Consider the following 19,367-nt stretch of genomic DNA (forward strand, 5'->3'; position numbering starts at 1 on the left):
CTAACCCTAAATCTCCCAGGAGGACTTGACAGGTACATGACAAAAGTTCAAAGTGATGACTTGGGCTCCAAACTTCCCGGATGTCAATCAGATTGGGTGTTTGGGACGTGCAGGAAAAAACGAGTCTGATCCATGGAGCCCGAACCTCACAACTTTAAGGGTAGGGGTAGTTGACATCAGATTAGCCACCTGCTGGAACACGTGCCCCGATCTCCAGATGTGACGTCACCTGCTCCGCTTGCTTCTCAATTCGACAGTGAACGGAGCAGAACGAACCCAATCTGCTGATAATATCTTGGTGCCAGATGCCAGCCATGTTTTTCTTACGTTATACAGCTATGTTTATTGACCTTTCGCCAAAAATCATGTTGTGCAAGTACTGCTCCTTTGTAAGAGAACACACATATATGAATGAATAAAAAATATACTTTATTTACAGGGTGGCACAAAACATTTCACAGTTCACTAGCAAAAATCTTCTTCCGGAGGTAGTTAATCCACGTTTCCTTTGTTCCAAGGTCCATTGAATTCCATTCAAAACTAGGGATCTGTAATAGAGAACTAACATGTAACTGCGGGAAGTCATCTATAGAAATTGTCTCAGAGAAAATTATATATATATATATATAGTGCCTTGCTAAAGTATTCGGCCCCCTGGAACTTTTCAACCTTTTCCCACATATCATGCTTCAAACATGATTTGAAGCATATGTGGGAAAAGGTTGAAAAGGGGCCTGAATACTTTCGCAAGGCACTATATATATATATATATATATATATATATATATATATATATATAACACACAGACTGACATAGGAGAAGATACTATTATACAGACATGAGGAACCCATCATGATATACTATCCTAAAACACAACTCGAATTGTAACCAACCTGAACTACATAGTACCCCAGGATCTCCAAATGTCTCTTCTTCATGGCATTTAACCCCTCTGTGACCTTAGACGTACTATCCCGTCGAGGTGACCTGGGCCTATCTGACCCTCGACGGGATAGTACGTCATAGCCGATCGGCCGCGCTCACGGGGGGAGCGCGGCCGAGTGTCAGCTGCATATCGCAGCTGACATCCGGCACTATGTGCCAGGAGCGGTCACGGACCGCCCCCGGCACATTAACCCCCGGCACACCGCGATCAAACATGATCGCGGTGTACCGGCGGTATAGGGAAGCATCGCGCAGGGAGGGGGCTCCCTGCGGGCTTCCCTGAGACCCCCGGAGCAACGCGATGTGATCGCGTTGCTCTGAGGGTCTCCTACCTCCCTCCTTGCCGCAGGTCCCGGATCCAAGATGGCCGCGGCATCCGGGTCCTGCAGGGAGGGATGTGGCTTACCGAGTGTCTGCTCAGAGCAGACACTTGGTAAGCCTGCAGCCCTGCACAGCAGATCACAGATCTGGCAGAGTGCTGTGCACACTGCCAGATCAATGATCTGTGATGTCCCCCCCTGGGACAAAGTAAAAAAGTTAAAAAAAAAATTCCCCACATGTGTGTAAAAAAAAAATAAAAAAAATATCCTAAATAAAGAAAAAAAAAAAAAAAATTATTCCCATAAATACATTTCTTTAGCTAAATAAAATAAAAAAAAACAATAAAAGTACACATATTTAGTATCGCCGCGTCCGTAACGACCCAACCTATAAAACTGCCCCACTAGTTAACCCCTTCAGTAAACACCGTAAGAAAAAAAGAAAAAAAACGAGGCAAAAAACAACGCTTTATTACCATACCGCCGAACAAAAAGTGGAATAACACGCGATCAAAAAGACTGATATAAATAACCATGGTACCGCTGAAAACGTCATCTTATCCCGCAAAAAAAGAGCCGCCATACAGCATCATCAGCAAAAAAGTAAAAAAGTTATAGTCCTGAGAATAAAGCGATACCAAAATAATTATTTTTTTCTATAAAATAGTTTTTATCGCATAAAAGCGCCAAAACATAAAAAAATGATATAAATGAGATATCGCTGTAATCGTACTGACCCGACGAATAAAACTGCTTTATCAATTTTACCAAACGCGGAACGGTATAAACGCCTCCCCCAAAAGAAATTCATGAATAGCTGGTTTTTGATCACTCTGCCTCACAAAAATCGGAATAAAAAGCGATCAAAAAATGTCACGTGTCCGAAAATGTTACCAATAAAAACGTCAACGCGTCCCGCAAAAAACAAGATCTGACATAACTCTGTGGACTCAAATATGGAAAAATTACAGCTCTCAAAATGTGGTAACGCAAAAAATATTTTTTGCAATGAAAAGCATCTTTCAGTGTGTGATGGCTGCCAATCCTAAAAATCCGCTAAATAACCCGCTATAAAAGTAAATCAAACCCCCCTTCATCACCCCCTTAGTTAGGGAAAAATAAAAAAATTAAAAAATGTATTTATTTCCATTTTCCCATTAGGGTTAGGGTTAGGGCTAGAGTTAGGACTAGAGTTAGGGCTAGGGTTAGGGTTAGGGCAAGGGTTAGGGCTAGGGTTAGGGTTAGGGCTAGGGTTGGGGCTAGAGTTAGGACTAGAGTTAGGGCTAGAGTTAGGGCTAGGGCAAGGGTTAGGACTAGGGTTAGGGTTAGGGTTGGGGCTAGGGTTGGAGCTACAGTTAGGGTTGGGGCTAAAGATAGGGTTAGGGTTTGGATTACATTTACGGTTGGGAATAGGGTTGGGTGTGTCTGGGTTAGAGGAGTGGTTAGGGTTACCGTTGGGATTAGGGTTAGGGATGTGTTTGGATTAGGGTTTCAGTTATAATTGGGGGGTTTCCACTGTTTAGGCACATCAGGGGCTCTCCAAACGGGACATGGCATCCGATCTGAATTCCAGCCAATTCTGCGTTGAAAAAGGAAAACAGTGCTCCTTCCCTTCAGAGCTCTCCCGTGTGCCCAAACAGAGGTTTACCCCAACATATGGGGTATCAGCGTACTCAGGACAAATTGATCAACAACTTTTGGGGTCCAATTTATCCTGATACCTTTGTGAAAATACAAAACTGGGGGCTAAAAAATCATTTTTGTGAAAAAAAAAAGAATTTTTATTTTCACGGCTCTGCGTTATAAACTGTAGTGAAACACTTGGGGGTTCAAAGTTCTCACAACACATCTAGATAAGTTCCTTGGGGGGTCTAGTTTCCAATATGGGGTCACTTGTGGGGGGTTTGTACTGTTTGGGTACATCAGGGGCTCTGCAAATGCAACGTGACGCCTGCAGACCAATCCATTTAAGTCTGCATTCCAAATGATGCTCCTTCCCTTCCGAGCTCTGTCATGCACCCAAACAGTGGTTCCCCCCCACATATGGGGTATCAGCGTACTCAGGACAAATTGGACAACAAAGTTTGGGGTCCAATTTATCCTGATACCCTTGTGAAAATACAAAACTGGGGGCTAAAAATCATTTTTGTGAAAAAAAAAAAAGGAATTTTTATTTTCACGGCTCTGCGTTATAAACTGTAGTGAAACACTTGGGGGTTCAAAGCTATCAAAACACATCTAGATAAGTTCCTTAGGGGGTCTACTTTCCAAAATGGTGTCACTTGTGGGGGTTTTTAATGTTTAGGCACATCAGGGGCTCTCCAAACGCAACATGGCATCTTAATTCCAGTCAATTTTGCATTGAAAAGTAAAATAGCGCTCCTTCCCTTCCGAGCTCTGCTATGCGCCCAAACAGTGGTTTATCCCCACATATGGGGTATCGTCGTACTCAGGACAAATTGCACAACAACTTTTGTGGTCTAATTTCTTCTCTTACCCTTGGGGAAATAAAAAAATGGGGGCGAAAAGATCATTTTTGTGAAAAAATATGATTTTTATTTTTACGGCTCTGCATTATAAACTTCTGTGAAGCACTTGTTGGGTCAAAGTGCTCAACACACATCTAGATAAGATCCTTAGGGGGTCTACTTTCCAAAATGGTGTCACTTGTGGGGGGTTTCAATGTTTAGGCACATCAGGGGCTCTCCAAATGCAACATGGCGTCCCATCTCAATTCCAGTCAATTTTGCATTGAAAAGTCAAATGGCGCTCCTTTCCTTCCGAGCTCTGCCCTGCGCCCAAACAATGGTTTACACCCACATATGGGGTATCAGCGTACTCAGGACGAATTGTACAACAAATTTTGGGGTCTATTTTCTCCTGTTACCCTTGGTAAAATAAAACAAATTGGAGCTGAAACAAATTTTGAGTGAAAAAAAGTTAAATGTTTAATTTTATTTAAACATTCCAAAAATTCCTGTGAAACACCTGAAGGGTTAATAAACTTCTTGAAAGTGGTTTTGAGTACCTTGAGGGGTGCAGTTTTTAGAATGGTGTCACACTTGGGTATTTTCTATCATATAGACCCCTCAAAATGACTTCAAATGAGATGTGGTCCCTAAAAAAAAATGGTGTTGTAAAAATGAGAAATTGCTGGTCAACTTTTAACCCTTATAACTCCGTCACCCAAAAAAATTTTGGTTCCAAAATTGTGCTGATGTAAAGTAGACATGTGGGAAATGTTACTTATTAAGTATTTTGCGTGACATATGTCTGTGATTTAAGGGCATAAAAATTCAAAGTTGGAAAATTGCGAAATTTTCAAAATTTTCGCCAAATATTCGTTTTTTTCACAAATAAACGCAAGTTATATCGAAGAAATTTTACCACTATCATGAAGTACAATATGTCATGAGAAAACAATGTCAGAATCGCCAAGATCCGTTGAAGCGTTCCAGAGTTATAACCTCATAAAGGGACAGTGGTCAGAATTGTAAAAATTGGCCCGGTCATTAACGTGCAAACCACCCTTGGGGGTGAAGGGGTTAAGCCTTTAATCTTGGAAGAGTTTCTGCAAAATGCCACTGGATTAAGAAAGTCAATGGCAACTCTATAAAGATGAAAGAAATAATATGTTAGAGTCCAACAAACAAAATCAAGAGGAATTGAATTCTACTCAAATTTTTCCAAAAAAACATCCATTTGCCCAAACCGCTATTTTTCTGAACCGGAAAAAGCCATTCATTTGTAAAAAAAAAAAAATTATACTGATTTTACTGCTCATCTCTCTAGCTCCTCTGTTCCTCAATGGAGAAACCGCCCTTTTCTCCTCCTCGATTAAGATAGGAGATGACAGTTGGTGCTTTTAAAATTCTATGGAGGGGGGGAGAGGAGCTAGCGGAACACAGACATTCTGCTATATCAGTCTCCATAGAACTTTGTGAGCACTAACTGTCATCTCCTATCTCAGTAACGGGAAAATCTGTATTCACGGAAAACAGATTTTACTTGGAAGTTGAGAATTTTGAGAATGAACGATCAGTTCAGGAGGAGAAAGAAGCAGATTTCTATGATCAGACATATTACAAAGTTTCTTATTTGCATGTCTTCTATGGATTTATGTAAGAAAACTTAAAATGAAGGCTATTTTTTAAGAGAATGAGGCTGCGTCGTGATCTAGCACCACATGTCTACACACAGAATCACCGACCTCTGGGCTCCTTGAGGTAGAGACTTGTTATCACACATCTGACTGTCCTGGCCCCACTGGACTTCGGCCACATTGGCGGACAGCTTGTTCTCCTCTATGTAGGCAATAGGCTTTTTATTTTTTTCAGGATGCACTCGAAGTCTATAGAAAGCAAGCATCAAATGTTAGGAGAATCACAGTCCAACACCTTCCAAAAACCCTCCCTGGGTCCACTCAGCGAGCTCCTGGTGTGTGCAGTGCTCAGGTCACATCAACAGCCAATTAGTGTCATCAACTTGACCAGAGCCGCTGAGCTCACTTATGGTCAACATAATGGCAACAGCGGCAGAGGCTCAATGCTGGACCTGGGGAGGGTGAGCCAGGCCACTTTGTTTGTTTTTAAAACAAACTACAATCAATTGGACACTTGTTTTCAAAAGCCGGAAAAACACTTTAAGGGTATGTGCACACATCCGGAAAGTATGCAGAAATTTCCTGAGAAAACCCTGAGGTTTTCCGCAGGAATTCTGCACGCGTTTTTATCGCGTATTTTGCGCGGATTTTTCGCTTTTTTTCCGGAGGTTCCCAATGTAATAATATAGTGGGAAATCCGCTTAAAATCCGCAAAATTAATGAACATGCTGCGTATTTTTCCGCATGCGTTTTTCGCGGAAAAATACGCAACATGTGCACAAAAATTGTGGAAACCATTATAAATGATGGAATGCATATGTATGCGTTTTTTAAGCGTTTTGGTTGCGAAAAAACGTGCAAAAAATCTGCGAATAATCTGGAACGTGTGCACACAGCTTAAAAGGGTTTTTAAAAGTTATCCCCTTTCTATAAAACAGGAGGCAAGTTACTGATCTCTTGGGGGTGTCTGACCGCACTCAGCCATTTCAAGCAGTCCGGTAAAGAATAAAAGGAGTGGGCGACCCCTGCTCAATTACGATTCTGTGCAGAATATTGATTGACTGTAGTGTATAGACTTTTGTTTTAATTTTTTTTATGGCAACAACCGTATGAAGAACTAAACAAATAAAGGAACTGCGGGCTTTTAGACAACGATCACCAGTGGGTCCTCCGCTAAGAAACGTGATATAATATGAAGTAGATGTGTGTGGAAGTCATCCTGTGATATCATATACTAAAATGCAACTCAAACTGTCCCCACCCTGAATTACATCCCCCCAGGATCTCCCATTGCCTCATATGTCAGTGTTTTGCTTGTGGCTGTGTTGCTTTTATTTGCACAAAAGTTATTAAACAGTCACAATATTTGATGAATTTTGACATATCTTTAAATTATAACATTTCTTTCCAGAGCAGAGCGGCGTTTGTGATTTCTTAGTGCAGCAAAATATATATTTTTTTACATTTCACAATCTTACCTACTGTGTAATAATATGGAGTAGTCACAAACATCTTGGCATAATTAACTCCCCCAAAGAGATCTCCGAGAAATAAGTGGATTTGATGGTATATGGATCTCTTACTGTTACCTTCTGAGCAAAAAAAGAAAACAAACAAAAAACAACTTTTTAATATTCTAAGGATTATTCCTTATTGCATATCCATAAATCGCACAATATACTTTTGCAGTGGAGAATATTAAAGGGATTGTTCACTTTCAGAAAAGTGGACCCCAAACACTCTAAAATAACAAACAGAGCAGGTACATGTCCTCCCCGGTTTCAGTGCCGGTTCCCTCTCGCTGCTCCGGTCTCAGTTTGGGCTGCAGAGATGACGTTATGTCCGACAGCCCAAATCACCGCTGTAGTCAATCACTAAGGCTGGTTTCACACTTGCGTTTTGATCTGCAGCGTTTTAAAAAAAAAACGTGTGTGGTGAAAAAACGCATGTAAATGCGGCAAAACACCACGTTTTTTAGACGCATGCGTTTTTGCATGCAGAAAAAAAAACGCGGTGTTTTGCGGCATTTACATGCGTTTTTTCCTGCGTTTGCGTTTTTTAAACGCAGGCTGAGAAGTGTGTGACAGCTGCCAATCATCAAAATCAACTAGAAAACCCACTAAAAACAGAAATAGCTAGGGTTAGGGTTAGGATCCCTAGTAACCCTAGGGATCCTAACCCTAACCCTAGGGATCCTAACCCTAACCCTAACCCTAGGGATCCTAACCCTAAGGGTTAGGATCGTAACCCTAACCCTAAGGGTTAGGGTTAGGATCCCTAGGGTTAGGATCCCTAGGGTTACTAGGGATCCTAACCTAAGGGTTAGGATCCCTAGTAACCCTAGGGTTAGGGTTTTCTTGTTTTTTCTTGTGTTTAGGGTTAGGGTTTTCTTGTTTTTTCTTGTGTTTTTCTATAAAAACACATGCGTTTTTAACGCAAGCAAACGCATGTGCTTAAAAACGCATGCGTAGACAGCAATGCATTTTTTTGCCGCGAATAAACGCATGCGTTTTTTGCGGGAAAAAAACGCAGCTAGAAATTACTGCAGGTTGCATTTCTGCAAATGAACGCACGCGTCAAAAAACGCATGCGTTGCCGAAAACGCGTCAAAACACACGCTAAAAAACGCATGCATTTTTTTTTATGTTAAGTACAGAAAAAAAAACGCATGCGTTTTTTAGCGCTAAAACGCTGCAGATCAAAACGCAAGTGTGAAACCAGCCTAAGCTCAACGAGGTAGGCGGCAGAGCCTCTGTGCTCAGTGATTGGCTGCAGTGGTGCTGAGCACTGTCAACGCAACATCACTGTTGAGGCCGGTTTCACACGTCAGTGGCTCCGGTGTTGTGAATTTGGATTCTGGGCTCCCCCGGTGGCCGCTTGTGGAATTGGACTTGTCATCCTCTTTCCTGTTTCACCTGTTTCCATCAGTAGTGGGTGTCGCTATTTAAGCTCATTTCTCTGGTGGTTTCTTGCCGGTCAACAATGTTATCTGATGCCTCTCAGTGCTTGTTCCTGCTTCTGACAACTACTAGATAAGTTGGACTTTTGTCCATGTTTCGTTTTGCCTATTTGTTCCAGTTCACAGCTGAAGTTTTGTTACTGTGTCTGGAAAGCTCTCGTTGATCAGGGATTGCTACTCTGGTGTTATGAGTTAATGCCAGAGTTTAAGGTAATCTCTGGATGGTGTTTTGTTAGTGTTTTTCTGCTGACCATGAAAGTATACTATCTGTCTTCTGCTATCTAGTAAGCGGACCTCAAATTTGCTAAGACTATTTTCCTGCTGCGTTTGTTGTTTCATCTGAACTCACCGTCATTATATGTGGGGGGCTACTGTCTTCTTTGGAATATTTCTCTAGAGGTGAGCCAGGTCTTATATTTCCCTCTGCTAGCTATTTAGGTCTTAGGCCAGAGCTGGGCATCTAGCAATAAATAGGAAATGCTACCTGGCTATTTCTAGTTGCGCGGCAGGCTTAGTTCATGGTCAGTATAGTTCCATCTTCCGAGAGCTTGTCCCTCTATAGGCTTGCTATGATCTCTGCCTGCAGAGATCATGATAGTTTGACCGGACCAATAAAGTGTTAAAGACCCAGGTTGAGAAGGAGAGTTATAAGAAGTCTGCTGGAATTTTTTTTTTTTTTTTTTTTTTTTTCCTCCAGTTTGCCTTGCTGCAGTCTGTTTTCTCTCTCTCCTCCTAATCTCTGTATGGCTCTGTGTGCACCTGACAATAATGGATCTTCAGAGTGTAACTGCGGGTTTGAATAATCTCATCACGAAAGTACAAAATTTACAAGATTTTGTGGTACATGCTCCAGTATCTGAGCCGAGAATTCCTTTGCCGGAGTTCTTCACAGGGAATAGAGCTAGCTTCCAGAATTTCCGAAATAATTGTAAGCTTTATTTGTCCCTGAAGTCTCGTTCAGCTGGAGACCCTGCTCAGCAGGTTAGGATTGTGATTTCCTTGCTCAGGGGTGACCCTCAAGATTGGGCCTTCTCATTGCCAGCAGGGGATCCTGCGTTGCGCGATGTGGATGCGTTTTTTCTGGCCTTGGGCTTGCTTTATGAGGAACCTCATTTGGAACTTCAGGCAGAAAAAACTTTGATGGCACTATCTCAGGGGCAAGACGAAGCTGAGGTTTACTGCCAAAAATTCCGTAAATGGTCTGTGCTTACTCAGTGGAATGATTGCGCCTTGGCGGCAACTTTCAGAGAAGGTCTCTCTGATGCCGTTAAGGATGTTATGGTGGGGTTCCCTGTGCCTGCAGGTCTGAATGAGTCCATGACAATGGCTATTCAGATTGATAGGCGTCTGCGGGAGCGCAAACCGGTGCACCATCTGGCGGTGTCTATGGAAAAGACGCCAGAAAGTATGCAGTGTGATAGAATTCTGTCCAGGAGCGAGCGACAGAATTTTAGACGGAAGAATGGATTGTGCTTCTATTGTGGGGATTCTACTCATGTTATATCAGCATGCTCTAGGCGTACAAAGAAGCTTGATAAGTCTGTTTCCATTGGCACCATTCAGTCTAAGTTTATTTTGTCTGTAACCCTGATTTGCTCTTTGTCATCCATTGCCACGGACGCCTATGTTGACTCTGGCGCCGCTCTGAGTCTTATGGATTGGTCCTTTGCCAATCGTTGTGGTTTTGATTTAGAGCCTTTGGAGACTCTTATTCCTCTGAAGGGGATTGACTCCACCCCATTGGCTAATAATAAACCACAATACTGGACACAAGTAACCATGCGTATCAATCCGGATCACCAGGAGATTATTCGTTTCCTGGTGCTGTATAATTTACATGACGATTTGGTACTGGGATTGCCATGGTTGCAGTCTCACAATCCAGTCTTGGACTGGAGAGCAATGTCTGTGTTGAGCTGGGGATGTAAGGGTATTCATGGGGACTTACCTTTGGTTTCTATTTCGTCGTCCATTCCCTCTGAAGTCCCTGAGTTCCTCTCTGATTATCAAGACGTCTTTGACGAACCCAAGCTTGGGTCGTTACCTCCGCACCGTGAGTGCGATTGTGCCATAGATTTGATACCGGGTTGCAAATATCCAAAGGGTCGTTTGTTTAATCTGTCTGTGCCGGAACATGCTGCTATGCGGGAATATATAAAGGAGTCTTTGGAAAAGGGACATATTCGTCCATCTTCTTCTCCCTTGGGAGCTGGGTTTTTCTTTGTCTCAAAGAAGGACGGCTCTTTGAGACCATGTATTGATTATCGGCTTCTGAATAAGATCACTGTTAAGTACCAATACCCATTGCCATTGCTTACTGATTTGTTTGCTCGTATAGAGGGTGCTAAGTGGTTCTCTAAAATTGATCTTCGTGGGGCGTATAATTTGGTGCGGATCAGGCAGGGGGACGAGTGGAAGACCGCATTTAATACGCCCGAGGGCCACTTTGAGTATTTGGTCATGCCTTTTGGTCTTTCTAATGCCCCTTCAGTTTTCCAGTCTTTTATGCATGATATTTTCCGCGATTTTCTGGATAAATTTATGATAATATATCTGGATGATATTCTGATTTTTTCTGATGACTGGGACTCTCATGTCCAGCAGGTCAGGAGAGTTTTTCAGGTTCTGCGGTCTAATTCTTTATGTGTGAAGGGGTCTAAGTGCGTTTTTGGGGTCCAGAAAATTTCCTTTTTGGGGTATATTTTTTCTCCCTCTTCCATTGAGATGGATCCCGTCAAGGTGCAAGCTATTTGTGACTGGACTCAGCCCTCCTCTCTTAAGGGTCTTCAGAGATTTTTGGGCTTTGCCAACTTTTACCGCCGATTTATTGCTGGTTTTTCGGATGTCGTTAAACCACTGACTGATTTGACCAGACATGGCGCTGATGTTGCTAATTGGTCCCCTCATGCTGTAGAGGCCTTTCAGGAGCTTAAGCACCGTTTTGCCTCTGCCCCTGTGTTACGTCAGCCTGATGTGAATCTGCCTTTTCAGGTTGAGGTTGACGCTTCGGAGATCGGAGCTGGGGCAGTGTTGTCGCAGAAAGGTTCCGACTGCTCCGTCATTAGGCCTTGTGCCTTCTTTTCTCGCAAATTTTCGCCCGCAGAGCGGAATTATGATGTTGGGAATAGGGAGCTTTTGGCCATGAAGTGGGCGTTTGAGGAGTGGCGCCATTGGCTAGAGGGGGCTAAGCATCAGGTGGTGGTATTGACTGACCACAAAAATTTGATTTATCTTGAGACTGCCAGGCGCCTGAATCCTAGACAGGCGCGCTGGTCTTTATTTTTTTCTCGCTTTAATTTTGTGGTGTCATACCTACCGGGTTCTAAGAATGTTAAGGCAGATGCCCTTTCTAGGAGTTTTGACCCGGACTCTCCTGGTAATGCTGAACCCACAGGTATCCTTAGGGAGGGAGTAATTTTGTCGGCCGTTTCTCCTGATCTGCGGCGGTCCTTGCAAGAGTTTCAGGCGGATAGACCGGATCGTTGTCCGCCTGATAGACTGTTTGTTCCGGATGATTGGACCAGTAGAGTCATCTCTGAGGTACATTCTTCTGCATTGGCAGGTCATCCCGGAATTTTTGGTACCAGGGATTTGGTGGCAAGATCCTTCTGGTGGCCTTCCCTGTCACGAGATGTGCGAGTCTTTGTGCAGTCATGTGACATTTGTGCTCGGGCCAAGTCTTGTAGTTCTCGGGCTAGCGGACTGCTGTTGCCCTTGCCTATTCCTAAGAGGCCTTGGACACACATCTCGATGGATTTTATTTCAGATCTGCCTGTTTCCCAGAAGATGTCTGTCATCTGGGTGGTCTGTGACCGTTTCTCTAAAATGGTCCATTTGGTTCCTCTGCCCAAGTTGCCTTCTTCTTCTGAGTTGGTTCCTCTGTTTTTTCAGAATGTTGTCCGATTGCACGGTATTCCTGAGAATATTGTTTCTGACAGAGGTACCCAATTTGTGTCTAGATTTTGGCGGGCATTCTGTGCTAGGATGGGCATAGATTTGTCTTTTTCATCTGCTTTTCACCCTCAGACTAATGGCCAGACCGAGCGGACTAATCAGACCCTGGAGACATATCTGAGGTGTTTTGTCTCTGCTGACCAGGATGATTGGGTTGCTTTTTTGCCATTGGCAGAGTTCGCCCTCAATAATCGGGCCAGCTCTTCCACCTTGGTGTCCCCGTTTTTCTGTAATTCGGGGTTTCACCCTCGATTTTCCTCCGGTCAGGTGGAATCCTCGGATTGTCCTGGAGTGGATGCGGTGGTGGAGAGATTGCATCACATCTGGGGGCAGGTTATGGACAATTTGAAGTTGTCCCAGGAGAAGACTCAGCGTTTTGCCAACCGTCATCGTCGTGTTGGTTCTCGGCTTTGTGTTGGAGATTTGGTGTGGTTGTCTTCTCGTTTTGTCCCTATGAGGGTCTCTTCTCCTAAGTTTAAACCTCGGTTCATCGGCCCTTATAGAATATTGGAGATTCTTAATCCTGTTTCTTTCCGTTTGGACCTCCCTGCGTCCTTTTCCATTCATAACGTTTTTCATCGGTCGTTATTGCGCAGGTATGAGGTACCTGTTGTACCTTCAGTTGAGCCTCCTGCTCCGGTGTTGGTTGAGGGTGAGTTGGAGTACGTTGTGGAGAAAATTTTGGACTCTCGTGTTTCCAGACGGAGACTCCAGTATCTGGTCAACTGGAAGGGTTACGGCCAGGAGGATAATTCTTGGGTCAATGCATCTGATGTTCATGCTTCTGATCTTGTTCGTGCCTTCCATAGGGCTCATCCTGGTCGCCCTGGTGGATCTGGTGAGGGTTCGGTGCCCCCTCCTTGAGGGGGGGGTACTGTTGTGAATTTGGATTCTGGGCTCCCCCGGTGGCCGCTTGTGGAATTGGACTTGTCATCCTCTTTCCTGTTTCACCTGTTTCCATCAGTAGTGGGTGTCGCTATTTAAGCTCATTTCTCTGGTGGTTTCTTGCCGGTCAACAATGTTATCTGATGCCTCTCAGTGCTTGTTCCTGCTTCTGACAACTACTAGATAAGTTGGACTTTTGTCCATGTTTCGTTTTGCCTATTTGTTCCAGTTCACAGCTGAAGTTTTGTTACTGTGTCTGGAAAGCTCTCGTTGATCAGGGATTGCTACTCTGGTGTTATGAGTTAATGCCAGAGTTTAAGGTAATCTCTGGATGGTGTTTTGTTAGTGTTTTTCTGCTGACCATGAAAGTATACTATCTGTCTTCTGCTATCTAGTAAGCGGACCTCAAATTTGCTAAGACTATTTTCCTGCTGCGTTTGTTGTTTCATCTGAACTCACCGTCATTATATGTGGGGGGCTACTGTCTTCTTTGGAATATTTCTCTAGAGGTGAGCCAGGTCTTATATTTCCCTCTGCTAGCTATTTAGGTCTTAGGCCAGAGCTGGGCATCTAGCAATAAATAGGAAATGCTACCTGGCTATTTCTAGTTGCGCGGCAGGCTTAGTTCATGGTCAGTATAGTTCCATCTTCCGAGAGCTTGTCCCTCTATAGGCTTGCTATGATCTCTGCCTGCAGAGATCATGACACTCCGGTACGTGAGGTGACAGTTTCCTCACGTACCGGAGACACTGACACACGTAGACCCATAAAAATCAATGCATCTGTTCAGATGTCATTGATTTTTTGCGGACCGTGTCTCCGTGTGCCAAACACGGAGACATGTCAGTGTTCGTGGGAGCGCACGTTTTACACGGACCCAATAGAGTCAATGGGTCCGCGTAAAACACGAACCTCACACGGACATTCTCCGTCTGGGGTCCGTGTGCGTGCAGGAGACAGCGCTACAGTAAGCGCTGTCCCCCCCACATGGTGCTGAAGCCGGTATTCATATCTTCCCTGCAGCAGCGTTTGCTGTAGAGAAAATATGAAGAATAGTGTTAAAAATAAAGATTTAGGTGTCCGGCGCCCCCCCACCCCCTGTGCGCCCCCCCACTGCGCCCCCCGCTGGTCAGAAAATACTTACCCGCTCCCTCGCTGCTTCCTGGTCTGGCCGCGCCTCCTACTGTATGCGGTCACGTGGGGCCGATCATTTACAATCATGAATAGTCGGCTCCGCCCCTATGGGAGGTGGAGCCACATATTCATGACTGTAAATGATCGGCCCCACGTGACTGTATGCAGGAGAAGCCGCGGCCAGACCAGGAAGCAGCGAGGGAGCGGGTAAGTATTTTCTGACCAGCGGGGGGGCGCAGCGGGGGGGCGCAGCGGGGGGGCGCACAGGGGGTGGGAGGGCGGCGGACACATGGATCTTTATTTTAAACACTATTCTTCATATTTTCTCTGCAGCAAACGCTGCTGCAGGGAAGATATGAATCGCAGCTTCAGCACCATGCAGAGTGGGTACCACACGCTCCGTGTGGTACCCACTCGCCATACGGGCGGTACACGTGTGCCGCACGTATGGCCTCTGTGAGTTCCCAGGCACACGGACACGGATTACTCCGGTACCGATTTATTCCGGTACCGGAATTATCTGGACGTGTGGGACAGCCCTCAAACACTGAGACCAGAGCCTCAGCTGGGAGCCGGCACTGGAATTTGAGCGCTGATTTTTTTTTTTTTTATCATGTGTCACTCAATTTTTTTTTTTTTTTCTTAAGCATACAAAAACAACTAAATGAATAAAACGAGCCCCGCACCTCTATGCTTCATCTGTCGACAGTATTCTTCATGAAACCATGGGACTTGGTATTCCGGGCACTCGAGACAAACCGCCCGATTTAATTGCATCAGGCGCATTCGTATCTTGGCACTTTTGTCAGGCAGAAAAGCTAAAAAATAATATAATTAGTGAAGAAAGAGAAAATCTACAACACACAGAAATCAAAAGCGTTCCCAACATGTGATACTGAGCCTGCGCCGTACATAGCGGGTGCCAGCGGCGTTACACAGCCAGCACCCGCCTGTAACACTATGACTGGCGCTAGCCTCGATTGCCCACTGTACCCCACCCCCCAAGAGACCATGGGGTGGCCATGGGTTATTAGTGCAGTGGGGGTCTATTAAAGGCTATTATTGTCATCAGATTAGTACTCCTGTAAAGTTTTAGGCATCATAGGAGACTGAGATTTTTACTTTGTACTACTATCCAGTTTTAAAATACAAAAAAAATCCCAAAATAAAAATTACATTACATTATATATATATATATATATATATATATATTTTTTTTTTTTTTTTCTTACATATGTGAACCCTTCTATATAAAAGGTTTTAAGTACCCCAAAATGGTGACAATCTTGTTTGACCTCCCAGAACCATGTATGACCTTGTCAACTGATCGTGCATCTTTATTTCAATGGAGTAAAGGATCAGGTTGGTTGATATCAAAGATCCTCATTTCCCAAACATTTGATAAAAAAAAACAAGGCCTAATACATTGGTTCCAATAATGGAACAATGGGAAAAACAAAACAAAAAACTTCCAGATCTCAGAAAAAGTCACAAACTTAAAAATGTTCATGCACAAAAAGTTCTGATTTTCTTGTTGCCACTGAAATATAAAGAACCTAACCCCCACCATTGGTGAAAAAAAAGAAAAAGGAACTAAAACAAACAAGACAACTATAAACGTTCCGACTTGAAGAGTCACACTGCTGGGTTATTGTTTAAAAAAAAAAAAACAACAACAATGGCAGAATTGCGTCTTTTTTTCACCATTTCACTGCTCTTGGAATTTTGTGTGTGCATTATACGGTTAACTGAATTCATTACAATTTGTCTTGTGCAAAAATAACAAATTAATATTGAAAATTGAAAGTAGAATGATAAAAAAAATAACAGAAAATAAATAATAATTAAAAACAAAACAATAAAAAATTGCCCAGTTGTGTAAGGGTTAAATAAAAGCTTTATTAAATTTTATAGGGTATTAAGCTTTTTGTGCCGGGTCTCGCACCAGGATGGGTAATGCAGGTAAAGCTGCAAAGAAATATTCGATTTATATTAGCCGACCCTGATGACAGATGTTGGGGAAATGAGGATGGGGCATATTTGCAAAGTGATCCCTTACCCCATTAAAATAAAGATGCACGCTCAGAAGACACGAGCATACATGGTGCTGGGAGATCAGAGAAGACAAAGCCTCCCATATGTACGGCCAGCCTAAGTCCTAGGGGCAACATGAGCAATATAGAACCTAAATGGATAAAGGTGGAGCATTCGCTCACATGACACTTACTGTCCAGTTCGGAATCCAGTTTAGTTAGGAAACGAATATTGAAAATGGCTTTAATCAGATCTTCTGGGAAATACTGTGCAACAGCAAGAGTGAAGCCCACCAGAACCAAGAGATGAGGAGGGAAGGAGTCTGGAAGGTAAAATAACACAACCACTATCTTATACATTTTTTTTTTTCATTCCTGATCTGATATTAGACGAAGCTGAAGTATTAAAGAGTTTTCATTTTTATTTCATAAATCAATAGCACTCATAAAAATAAGTCTTATCAGACAAATCGGCTTTTTTTTTCCTCTCCTCCTGGACTGATCTTTCACGCTCAGTTCATGAGTAAAATCTTCCATTACTGAGATAGGAGACAGCTGGTGCTCATAAAGTTCCATGGAGAAGTGTAACTGACGATTCAGAAGAACTTACAGCGGAAAGTCTGTGTCCGTCTCCACCTCCTCTCCATAGAATTTTATAAGCACCAACCTATCTCACAGTAATGGGAAAATCTGTCTATATAGAGAATGGAGATTGAAAGGAGGGGAAGTAGCACATTTCTCTCATAGAATATATTACAAAATCGCCAGTCACTCTTTAAGAATAAGGTATGTTAGCAGGAGGAGGAATCAGCCCGACCCCTCTGGGCAAATTCCATTCATTTTTACGGATCTGTTCACATCTGCACCGGCGGCTCGGCTACTGGTTACGGAGTCTTTAATGGAAAAGATACTGCTGTCAGAAACCAATGGGAAATGACAGCCGCCGCTGGGATCAGATGACACAGAGGTGAACGGAGCCTTATGGAATGTGTCTGTTTCCTAGGGCTTAAAATGCGTAAATGCGGCGATGTCACTCAGCTACAATACCTTCATTTTCTTTGTGAAAAAGGAAGAAATAGATTAGAAAATGGTAGAATTCTTGTGCAGAACATGTTTTTTTTGTTTGTTTTTTTTAAGGGGAACCGGTGTAGAGCAATGACTGCTGTACGTGGCAGCCTGTATTCTGATGATAGTTTGGACAGCGGCAGGGAAAAGAAAGAAATAATCTGCAGCTCAGGATCATAATATGGGATGACGTAGCAACTTTATTAACAATTATTTTAGACAAGGTCCCAATCCATAAAGATAAGGAAATTATAACATTAGGGCTACATTTTTTAGATTAAAGCGGGACAATTCTTTTTTTTCTCTTTTCTTCACTTGCCCGTGTGACCACAGTCTATAATATGGGAAATTCATCACTGAAATTCTGATGTGATTATCTGCACAATAACCACAATGTACTAAAAATAATAAAAAAAAGTTGTGGGGTTTAGGTTTTCTAATCTGCAGCTTGTTAATGATAATGTGGATTTTTTTGCATATTTTCACTTTTTGCAACGCGGAGGCGGAAATCACAGTTAGAAAAATGTGTCTCTTTAATCTTCCAGGGCTGTGATTACTCCTGGGGTGAAGCGTGGCCAGATCTCCACTTATACTGAGAATACAATGAATACTTACTTAAATTAGCGAGAATATGCTGAATACACATTGTAAAGAATTCTTCTTCTCGCGGGGGATCGTAGCCCAGATTGACAAAGGCAAATAAAACTCTGTTCAAGTCTGTGGGATGGATCTTAAAAAAACAAAACAAAAATATAATACATTATTAATCTGACAAATAGTCTTTACTAACACAGTGTGTACATGACATAGTCCAGTAAATGAGAGGGATTTCTGCAATCACAGCATTGATGATCTTTCCTAAGGATACCCCATCAGTGCAAATCACAGCTCAGGGGAGCACTACACCCATCAATCTGCTACTGCTGGGTCATCAGTGTTAGCTAATGATAAAGTGATCCCAGAAAAAAATGGTCTGTTTGCCATTAATGTGCTGGATCAGATTTTCATCCATTTCTAATCTGTAAGTCCGTTGGTTTTTTTTGCTTTTTCCTCCATTAAGGAGTTTCATTTTCTTGTATCTTTTTTGTTTTTTTCACGAACCAATAGACTTGCATCAGAGAATTTGATCCATGATTCAGATCAAAAGTGGCCATATCTCAGTTTGGTTTTTTGCAGGCACTGCAAAAAAGCAAAACATACATGTAAACAGCCCCATAGACTATAATAGGTACATGATCTGTGAGAAACACTGAGAACATGTATGAAAAAAACCAGACGTCTGAGACCTAAGGGCGCAGTCAGACGACCATATAAATTGGACTGTGATTGGACCACAATGCAAAGACTGTCCAGCGGTTCTACCGACCTGAGCATGATGGCTGTACAGGAAAACATGAAGCGGTCACGCTCAGGTCGGGAGAGCCGCCGGCCAGTCTGTGCATTGTGGTCCGATCACAGTCCAATTTATTTGGTCATCTGACTGTGTCCTAAGAGTACAAGTATTGACTGGTAGAACAGTAACACCAAATCCTTCATTTAAAGGAATTGTCTCATCTATAGTGGCCAAAAGTGCTTGTAAAAACAATTTACTTCTTACTTTAAAATCCTCTCCGTTTGCAATAATGGAAGGAGTTTTAATTCTATAGTTTACTGCTCATTGTCTAGGTTACCAGCCACTCCTGCAGCTTGTCAGAAGTGTCCAGTTTCCCAGACAAGCAGCATGCACATCTGCCTCTGCAGGCCATCTGGACCTTAGGAGCTCACCACTGTCCCCTTACCCCATTGCAAGCGAAAAATCGGGAGGCAGGGGAGATGGGTGCTACCAAAGATACATGATGAGAGAATCCCTTTAAGGATTTCCTGAAGGAATAACAGAGGAACAACAATGAAAAGATGCTCCGGAATAATTATTACATGGGGGTACCATAGTGTAACACACAGGACTGGTGCTCTTTAAGCCGCCCCTAGA

At 43.1% G+C, this 19,367-nt stretch overlaps 1 pseudogene; it reads right to left on the bottom strand.

The window, feature by feature from the left end:
* Positions 1 to 423: 423 nt before the first annotated feature.
* Positions 424 to 19,367, bottom strand: part of LOC143784357 (FAST kinase domain-containing protein 1, mitochondrial-like) — a 44,151-nt pseudogene continuing 25,207 nt past the window's right edge.

This window comes from Ranitomeya variabilis, chromosome 7 (genome assembly GCF_051348905.1).
Source record: "Ranitomeya variabilis isolate aRanVar5 chromosome 7, aRanVar5.hap1, whole genome shotgun sequence".
Classification (NCBI taxonomy): Eukaryota; Metazoa; Chordata; class Amphibia; order Anura; family Dendrobatidae; genus Ranitomeya; species Ranitomeya variabilis.